The following is an 11,351-nucleotide window of genomic DNA, read 5'->3' on the forward strand; positions in this document are numbered from 1 at the left end:
TGTAATGTTATCATGCTCAATTCTAGGGATTTTTCAGAAAATGTAGAAAAAAATTTTTCTACCTACGGTAGACTTGAAAAACTGATATATTTCCCTTTGTTAAAAGTTTATAGTTATAAGTAACTTCATGTGTTTTTCACTGTTGGAATAATTACTAATAAAACCACATGTGTATGCACATACACACACATTTTGAACTTCTGCCCCTGTAGTTTTATATGCTTTTATCTATATTAATTATATGACTTGAAAGGTTCTTGACAACAAACCAAGTCACACTGAATAATATGTGCTATTATATATCATTTATAAAAAATAATTTTTAGATGGGAATGTCACTATGTTGCCCAGGCTGGCCTCTTCTGATGATCCCCCTACATCATCCTCCCACCTATCTGGGATTATAAATTAGAAAATATGTTTTACCCAAAAATCCACAATCAGCAAGTATTTGCTCTAATATTAAAAATCACATAAATTATTAACATGGCTATCATGATTTAGGGGAGAAAACATAATATATTTTGTTCACTAATTCTTTGGCTCATGGCTGAGACCCCATGACAAAGGCAGGCAAACAAGACAGAATCACAAACATTTATTTAATATAACTTTTAACCAAATCCTTCATAAATGAAGATTCAAAGAAACATCATAACACATCTTTCTGCTTTGGCTTGATGATGAGTCAATAGCCATGGAGGGTATGATTAGAGGACAAAGGTGTACAATCTGATGGTAATAAATGAGGGTAACTCAGCAGGGTTTGCTTCTTCAGATTTTTCTCTCTGTCCTTGTATCTTTAGTGGTGAAAACATTCCTTTTCTCCAGTTATAGCCAGGGCCCCCTTTTGAATGAGAGTTTTATAATCTACATTAGAAGAAAGTCAGGAAACTATTTTATAGCCTGCTTTAGAGACGAAGGGCAGGAGAAGGTCAGAAAGACCTTCCTGCTTTTACTATTTCTCGAATACCAAAGTATCATATTTGTGGATATCATGGCCTGAATCCTGTCAATGCTGAAAAGTAACTGATTTAAATAAGGAATCAATCAGTAAATCCTGGTTCACTCTAACGGGGCCCTTAACTTTGGCTGCTACATTGTATTTTATCAAACCTGTCAAATGATAGCTAGGATGTGTTCAATTCAGAAACTATCTTATATGTGGCTCTACTAATGATAGATACTACCACAACTATGCCCCCAAATTCCTAAGATTTCAGTATCAGAATGTCTGAGCAGCATAAGATAATTTATAACTCTGGCCACAAAAAAATGAAACTTAAGTGTGCTTGTTAAGTTCTTACCTTAATACAAGACCTAGAAGATAAATTAGCCTTGCAGAAATTTTTGATGCAATTTGTGAACTTCTTTTCTTTTTTAAATAAGTCAAGCAGAAAACTACAAGACTAGACAATCTGATGTTTTAAAGTTAATGTGGTAACGTTCTATTTCCAAAGACAGGATTCTGGTTTATAAATCCATCCTATACATTTAATTAGTGTATTTTCTTCAAGGACTAAAGAGGGTTTGACTTTGGCAGATTCTTTCTAATTCTTCATATGCAATAGTAACGATTTATATTATTCAATGACTCAGCAGTTCTACTTGAGGTACTCTTAAGTGATAAGTAAAATCACCAAAATAACAAAACTATCTAGTACTCCATAGTAAAGAATTCCTTAAAATATAGTACAACATTCAACAAATAGTTGAATGCTATGTGCTAGATGACAAAAAAGCAATTGAGTAGTGAGCAAGACAGAGATTATTGCTATGTTTACAGAGTTGAAAACAGTCTGTCCCACTGATTAATGCTGAATACAAACTATCCACAGATGTTGTGACTTAAACTAGCAACATCATTATGCTTATGGATTCTGTGGGTGAAGAATCTTGGAGAGGAATAACAGCCATTGCTTTTCTCCTCCCCTGATGTCAAGGACCTTACCTGTGAAGATGTGAAAGGGGGAGGTGACTTGACAGATGGAGGCTGTAATCACCCAGAGATGGCTCCTTCACCCAAAGGATAAGCTGAGAACCAAGGACTAGGACTGCCAGCCAGTGTACCTACCATGACTCCAAGGGGGGCAGCTGCCGCTCAGCATGGCAGCCTCAGGGTCAACTTGGAACTCCAGGCATGAGTGTTCCCCCAAGAAAGAAGTCATCTTGTGGCATCATCGCCCTGCCTTGGACTCAGAGACACCTCTGCTGCATGGCCCGGACCAAAATATGGGCCTCCACTGGAGCCACGCCTTTACCAGTGAGTGCCAGTGATTGGCTCCGACACAGTGCCAGGAGGGTAGCCATGCAGGCACCACTGAGCACCATCCCCTACCCCAGCTATTAGATCCCCTGATTGAGCCAGTCCTTGGGCACACTCTGCAGAGACATGGCAGTCTACAAAGGGTGGTGATTGATCCTATCATGTTCCTGATTGTATCAATAGGGATAAAGGATAGGGATTGATTTGATGAGTTGCTTTGTCAATTATGAAAATGAGAATGTCTATAAGTCATTACAGAATCAAAGACTGGGACGCAACAATATCAGGAAGATTTAATGACCCAGAGATTGAATCAAGGGCAACCCAACAGCAAAAATAAAGATGAGAAAACACTTAAGCAAGCCACAAAGACAGACTTCCAGTCCACCAATGGCAAACAGTAGAGCAAAGGAGGATGAAAAATCATAAAGTGAACCTCCAGGATACTCAGAACTCACAGCACAGGAAGTAACAAAACAGATCAAGCAAGCTCTAGAAAAATTCAAAACAAAAATTATTTCTCAGAACCATAGAGATAGTGAGCAAAATGACAATCATGATTGGAGATACCAGAACAGAAACTGACAAAAAAATAGATGAGCTTAGGAACATAATAGAAACCATGAAGACCCAGAATAAGAAAGAAATGGAAACAATGAACACCCAACAGAGGAAAGAAATGGAATCCATTAAACAGATTCAAACAGATGTCCAGGAGATTAAAAACTCTACTGAAAGTGTACCCAACAGAATAAAAGATTGTGAAATAGAATATCAGATATAGAAGACAGGATAGCAGTGACCATGAAAAGAGAGGTCTCAAAAACAGTAAGGGGCATGAGAAATCGACCCAACAACTCCTAGATGATGCAAAAAAGAATAACATAAGACTTATAGGAATCCATGAAGTAGCAGAAGAAAATGCAAAGGACTTAAAAAAGCTGTTCACAGAATTAATGACAGAAAACTTCCCAAACAGAGGGGAAGAATTAGACAAACAGATCAGCAAGGCATATAGGACTCCAACCAGCCATGATCAAAAAAAATCTACACCTAGACATATAATAATCAAGATCCCAGAAACCCCACAGAAGGACAAAATACTAGAAGCAGTAAGAGAAAACAAACAAATCACATGTGAAGGAAAGCCCATCAGAAGCACAGCAGACTTTTCAACTCAAACCCTCAGGTCAAGGAGAGCCTGGAGTGAGGTATTTCAAGTCCTAAAAGAAAACAACCAACAACCAAGACTGATGTATCCTGCAAAACTCTCTTTCAAAATGGATGGAGAAATAAGATACTTCCATGACAAAGAACACTTGAGAAACTTCATGAATACTAAACCAGCACTACAAAGAATTTTAAACAATATCCTAGAGAAAGACAACAAAGATCACAACACCAGGAGGCCCAACAGAGCAAATCAAATAGCCAAGGCAAGAAACTAAAAGGAGAGGACAAAAAATAAAAAGAGTCAACAAAAGGACAATAACATGACAATAATAAGTCAGTACATATCACTTATAACTATCAATGTCAATGGCCTCAATTCACCAATCAAGAGAAATAGATTGGCAGAATGGATTAAGAAGCAAAATCCAACAATATGTTGTATACAAGAAACACACCTAGTGCAAAAAGAAGCCAATAGACTGAAACTGAAAGGATGGAAAACAATTCTCCACGTGACAGGAGCCCAGAAAAAGGCGGGGTAGCAATCTTATTTGCAGACAAAGCAAACTTCAAACCAAAACTGATTAAGAGACACACAGAAGGTCATTACATCCTTGTGAAGGGAACAATCCAAGAGGAAGAAATGACATTCATAAACATATATGCACCAAATAAAAATGCCCCCAACTATATAAAACAAATATTAAGTAACATGAAAAAGAAAATAAGCACTAATACAATTGTAGTGGGAGATCTAAATACTCCACTATCACAAATAGACAGATCATCTAGGCAAAAAATCAATGATGAAATACTAGAACTGAACCAAGCTTTTGAATGCCTGGGCTTATTAGACATCTATAGAGTGTTCCAACCCATAAAATCAGAATATACATTCTTTTCAGCTGCATATGGGTCATTCTCCAAGATTGATCACATACTAACTCACAAAACAGGTTTGAATAAATGCAAAAGAATTGAAGTTATTCCCTGTATATTATCAGATCACAGGGCAATAAAGCTGGAGATCAATAGCATAAGAAATCGTAGGAACTTCACAAACACATGGAAATTGAACAACACTTTCCTGAACAAGCAATGGATCACAGAGGAAATTAAAGAAGAAATCAGACAGTTTTTACAAATAACTGAAAATGCCATTACAACATACAGGAATCTGTGGGACACAATGAAAGCAATTCTACGTGGAAAATTCATAGCACTAAATGGCACATTAGGAAAACAGAGCAAGCTCAAATAAACGACCTAACGATGGCTCTTAGACTCCTAGAAAAACAAGAGCAAGAAAAACCCAAAGCTCAAACAAGTGAGGAAATTATAAAGATTAGAGGAGAAATCATTGCAATGGAAACTAAAAAAAATACAAAAAATAAATGAATTGAAGAGTTGGTTTTTTGAAAGAATAAGTAAAATTGATAAATGCTTAGCAAACCTTATCAAAAACAAAAAGGAAAGAAAAGGCTCAGATTCATGCAATCAGGAATGAAATAGGCAAAGTCACAACAGATCCCAAATAAATCCAGGGGATCATTAATACCTACTATGAGAACTGGTACTCTAATAAAATGGAAAACAAAGAAGAAATGGACATATTTCTAGATACTGATGAATTAACAAAGTTGAATGAAGAAGATAAGAATATTTTAAACACCCCAATCACAATCAGTGAAATTGAAAATGTAATTTAAAACTTACCAACAAAGAAAAGCTCAGGTCCTGATGGATTCACTACTGAATTTTACAAGACATTTAGAGAAGGTCTACTGCCATTACTCTTCAGACTTTTCAATGAAATTGAAAGAGAAGCAATACTTCCAAATTCACTCCTGGAAGCAAATATCACTTTGATTCCCAAACCAGGGAAAGATGCAACTAAAAAAGAGAACTACAGGCCAATCTCCTTAATGAATATAGATGCAAAAATCCTCAATAAGATACTAGCAAGCAGAATACAGAGGATCATTAAGAAGATCATACATCCTGACCAAGTCGGATTTATTCCAGGGATGCAAGGATGGTTCAACATATGTAAGTCAATAAATGTAATACACTATATTAACAAAGTCAAGGACAAAAACCACGTGATCCTCTCGGTAGATGCAGAAAAGCATTTGACAAAATTCAACACCCAGTCATGATAAAAACCTTGCAAAAAATTGGAATAGATGGTCTATGTCTCAACTTAATAAAGGCTATTTATGAAAAACCAACAGCCAATATCATATTAAATGGCCCAAAACTGAAAACCTTCATGTTACAATCAGGAACAAGACAAGGATGCCCACTATCACCACTCCTCTTCGATATAGTTCTGGAAACATTAGCCATAGCAATTAGACAAGAGAAAGAAATTAAAGCAATAAAGATAGGAAAGGAAGAAGTTAAACTGTCATTATTTGCTGATGATATGATACTCTACATTGAAGACTCAAAAAACTCCACCAAAAGACTTCTAGATTTAATTGACAGATTCAATAGAGTAGCTGGATACAAGGTCAACACCCAAAACTCAACAGCGTTCCTGTACACAAATAACAGACTCACTGAGAAAGAAATTAGGGAAACAAATCCTTTCACAATAGCACCCAAAAAGATGAAGTATCTGGGAATCAATCTAACACAAGAAGCAAAAGACCTCTACACTGAAAACTACAGCACTCTGAAAAAACAGATCGAGGAGGATATAATAAAATGGAAAGATATCCCCTGCTCCTTGGTAGGAAGAATCAACATAGTGAAAATGGCCATACTACCAAAACTGCTATACAGATTCAATGCAATACCAATTGAATCCCAATACTATACTTCACAGAACTAGAAAGAAGAATCCAAAAATTTATTTGGAACCATAAGAGACCTAGAATAGCAGAAGCCATCCTAGGCAACAGACACATGGCAGCGGGTATAACAATTCCCAATTTGAAGCTATACTACAAAGCCACTGTGATAAAAAACAGCATGGTACTGGCAAAGAAACAGACCTGAGGATCAGTGGAACAGATTGGAAGACATAAAAACAACTCCAGATGCACTCAGCTATCTCATCTTTAACAAAGGAGCTGCCAGTCCCATTAAAGAGGAAAGATAGCCTCTTTAATAAATGGTGTTGGAAAAACTGGATCTCAACCTGGCAAAGATTAAAACTAGACCCTTATCTTTCGCCATGCACTAAATTAAAATCCAAGTGGGTTAAAGATCTAAATTTAAAAACAAAAACACTAAAATTGCTGGAAGATAAGTTAGGCAGAACTCTGGAATACATTGGCATAGGAAAAGACTTTATGAACAAATCCTCAGTAGCATGGGAACTAGCAGAAAGAATCAACAACTGGGATCTCATCTTATTAAAAAACTTCTGCATGCAAAAGAAACCATCAAGAGAACTAAGAGACAACCTATAATGTGGGAAAAACTTTCTACCAGCTGCTCCTCAGGCAAAGGACTATTATCTAAAATATATAAAGAACTCAAAACATCCACGCCCCAAAATAAAAAGACCCAATTCTAAAATGGGCATCTGAAATGAACAGACATTTCTCAGACAAACAAATAAAAGCAGCAAGTAAATATATGAAAAAAATTTTCCGTATCACTGGTCATTGGAGAGATGCAGATGAAAGCAATGCTGAGATTCCACCTCACCCCAAAAAGAATGGCTGCTATCAAGAAATCACACAACAGCAAATGTTGGCGCGGTTGTGGAGAGAAAGTAACCCTCCTCCATTGTTGGTGGGAGTGCAGACTGGTGCAACCACTATGGAAATCAATATGGAGATACCTCAAAGAGCTGACTAGAGGTTCCATTTGACCCAGCCATTCCTCTGTTGGGTATCTTTCCAAAAGAATTAAAAGAATCATATCACAGTGATGTATGTGCACCCATGTTTATAGCGGCAGTTTGTACTAGCTAAAATTTGGAAACAGCCTATTTGCTCATCTGTTGGAAACTGGATAAAGAAGATGTGGTTTTTCTAAAAAATGGAATACTACTCAGCCATAAAGAATGAGGAAGTAGATTCATTCATAGGTAAATGGGTACATTTTGAGGATATACTCCTAAGTGAAATAAATAAGTCACACATATGAAAATACCAAATAGTTTCTCTGGTGTGAAAAACTAAAATAGTACTCAAGATCCTACAATTAGCAGTATGAAATAGGAAGAAAAGATGTAGAGACAGTGAGAAGGATAGGGAAAGGGGAATCAAGGAAAAGGAAAAAAAATGAGAAAACATAAAAACGGAATTAAAGTGTTTGAAGGTGGGGAGGGGAGGCGGGGGGTGAAGGGTGGGTGGGGACAAGGGGAAAAATGAGAACCAAGACCTGGCATATAAAGGTACAAGATCCCAGTAACGAATGTAACTGTACTGTCTACCTAGAATGTACCAATAAATTCAATTAAAAAAAAAAAAGAAAGAAGTCATCTTGTTTTTGAAGACCTGACCCAGTAGGTCTGGGATGATGTCCCAAGTCTATGTTTTTAACAAACTTTTAAGATGACTGTTCTCATGTACATAGTTTGGGAAGCATAGTTATATAGACCAATGAGAATATGAGAACAACCCTTAGAAAACACTACTTTCCGTCTATTTTAGAAATATCTATAGGGCCAGGGACTTTGCTCAGTGGTTCAACTGCCTGCCTTGCAAATGCAAGGATCCAAGTTCAATTCCTGGTACCAAAAAAAAAAAAAGAAAAAAGAAATATCTATAGTAGAAATCTACTATATGGTGTATGATGCCTGGCCTCAGAACTCACTATCCCACCATTCTCTGTGTATCAAAGCATTACAAGTCTCCCCAAATTCAAAGGAAGAGAAATTAAACTCTCCTCTTGATGTAGAAAGTCGCAAAGTAACATTTGCAAGAACACTTGCGATAGGAGGTATAGCAACTCTGAGAAAAACTAAGGCATTTAGCACTAACATCCCTGAAACATCCCTTCCGCATTCCCAAGACTTGCCATGTCAAGAGGACATTGTAGGGAGACTGGGACTGCAATGTCTGCATCAGAATACCTGAGAGACTGGGAACTAAGCAAACTAGTGTTGTCTGCAGAAACTGCTTTCACGCCCATATGCTGTTATCTGTTCCTTAAAATGCTGTTATACAATACAATGCATCACAGAGAGCAAATAATGTCACTGCTGCGTAGTTTAACATATAAAAGCCCCTTTCTACAGTAACCTGCTACTGAGTGATTCATCTAACTGGCCGCCACTGCACCTGCCGAGTAACACTGCTGTTAGATACATACCCTGTGTGGGATTTTTGCTGAAAGGTACTGTTGTACATGCACTTCATGCAGTTTTAATTAATTCTACCCTCTCTATCACCTTAATAGATCTTATCTCTCACAAGCCATGTCCAGATATTTTCTTCAGTCTCTCAGCAACTTTTTCACTGCCCCAGCAAGCCTGAACTATATTACTTTATGTGAGATGGGAGGCACTTTTGTTACCTTTGGAAAATTCTCTCTGTCAGTGGTGACAGCTATGTTGTAACAGAAGGGATGAGAATACTCCTATTAAGAATTTTTAAATTACGTATAAGGAGGGCTAAAGTTTGTTGTGTACTTACTACTGTAGGTTTTAACTTGTTTAATTTTCAAAGCAGTCCCACAACATGTCATTTCTTACAGAGTAAAAAAACCATGATACAAAGTAATTAATTAACTCACCCAAAGTCACACTGGCAGTTGGGGAATTTGGACATCAACTCAGGTCATCCCAGAATCCCCATTTGCAATGGTTTTTTACAGCTATATTAATTGTCAAAAATAATGTTTCAGGTTACTTTACTTGCTGCTTCTTTTTGCTTATCAGTATTTCCCTGTGATTTCAGGCAAACTCTCCTGGATGCCAGTTTCTTCGTCTATGAATTAAAAGTGCTACTTGCCCTACTCAACTCTCAAGGTGGTCATGAGGGTCGCACAACTCAATGAACAGGAGAAAATGCACACTGTGAGCTGAAAAGGAATACAAGTGTACGGGAGTAGGAAATTATTACTGTACTCTGGAAACAAAATCCTTTTCCTCTCCCCAAAAGAGTGTAGGACCTCAAGCTGGCTTACCCATTTTCCTCATCAGTATATCAAGAATTCATCACTACTGAAGGTTCTGTACATGCAGACTGTCCTGCCAACACTTGTAAGTCTGCAGAACAAATATAACTGGATATATAGAAGGATTCCTGGCCTCGGCCCTATAAAAATAAAATGTGTTCTATTCATGATGATTTATGCACAACTAAGACATCCCACACATTTCCTTATAAGAAGAGTTAATTGTAGGGTATTAAAGATACACAAATGATCTAGTAGCCTGTATCACTCTACTATGAGGTTGCAGAGAGCTCTACAAAGTTCCATTTGGCAATGTTGATTTAACACTTCATAAAAATCCAGCCCTTTAGAGGAGCACTCTGGCTTTCAGGCTGGGGACACAGAAGAGTTTCATGTAGGTCAATTAGCCAACTCTTTTTTTTTTTTTTTTTTTTTGTAATCTAAAAGGCTTGTCCAGAGCATGATATGATGGACTTTTAAATATTCAATGAAAGCCTAAGTACTTTCCCAGGGTACTAAGAACACAAGTGACTTTTCTCAGCAAATTACATTTTAGTTCTATATTCTTTTATGTTTTTATAAATCAATCATTTCAATTTGCATTTTTCCTTAAAATTTTTTAAAAATATACTTACTCTGAAGATATGGTAGATTAATAATTTTAGAATTAATAGTTTTGCTCTGTTGGCAAAACTAATAATTTTATAAGATTAATTCAATAAAACAACTTTTAAATATCATTTTGTGCCCAGAGAGACTACAAGGAACAGTGTTAGGTTAAGAAATTATACTCTTCACTTTAGATTATTTTTTTGGCAAACTAAAAAAACTGAGTGCTTTGTTATATTAAGTAAATAAAACCCACACTGCATAAAATTGATAATCGGAAGATTTTCCTAAAATTTATTTCCTTCAAAACACTTCCAAGGATCACTGGAGCATAAAAATAGCTGAAATGTTTGTTCCATTTAATCTTTTACCTGGTTCTTCAAGAAGAGCAGTAACAGTAAATATGCCAAAGTAACTAAATATTTTACATTGGGAAAAATTTTTTTAAGAAATGCTTTTATATTTCCCAACTCTTGGAACCTGAAACCAAGTCTCCACATAGCTCCTGGAACCATAATGCCTGTTTCGTTTCTCCTGACACACAAAAAGTCTCTTCTGGGACCCTGGAGACCAACAGAAAAGCAACAGAAGTGGAAGCAAGAGTTACATATGAAGGAGCCTTGTCTGAGCACCGGTGGAGTACAGACTAATGGGAATCATGAAGGTTATATTTGCCTAGAAACAAGGCTGAGTCTTTAATATTCTCAAACCCTTCGAGTTTCCCTCCCCCCTCCCTTTTCCTCATCTCTTCAACCTACCCTTAGTCTCTGTAAACAGAAATGACTCTAGTCCGAACTCTGAATAATTGGCTTATGGTGTTAAGCACACCAGTATCCCTAGGTCTTAGGTGCTTTTCCTTTGTGTTTTATTAATATCAATTTAACTGATAGATCAAAACTGTATAGATGTAGGGATACAATGTGATCATTCATATATGCAATGTGGGATAAGTCAGGCTAATTAACATATCCATTACCTCATTTATCATTTTTTTATGAAGAGATATTTGAAATTTATCTTCTTGGTAGGTTTTAAATATGCAATATAATTGACTCTAGTCACCCGACTATGCAATAGATTCAAAACTTATTCCTCTCGTCTCATTGACACTGTACTTTTGGGCCAGCCGTTCCCAATGCCTTCCCCACCTGCCACCTCTGTTAACCATCATTCTATTCTCTATTCTCTATTCCTTTTTCCCTTTTTTTTTTTTTTTTTT

Source organism: Fukomys damarensis, unplaced genomic scaffold (genome assembly GCF_012274545.1).
Source record: "Fukomys damarensis isolate Sample0158 unplaced genomic scaffold, DMR_v1.0_HiC HiC_scaffold_5, whole genome shotgun sequence".
Taxonomy (NCBI): Eukaryota; Metazoa; Chordata; class Mammalia; order Rodentia; family Bathyergidae; genus Fukomys; species Fukomys damarensis.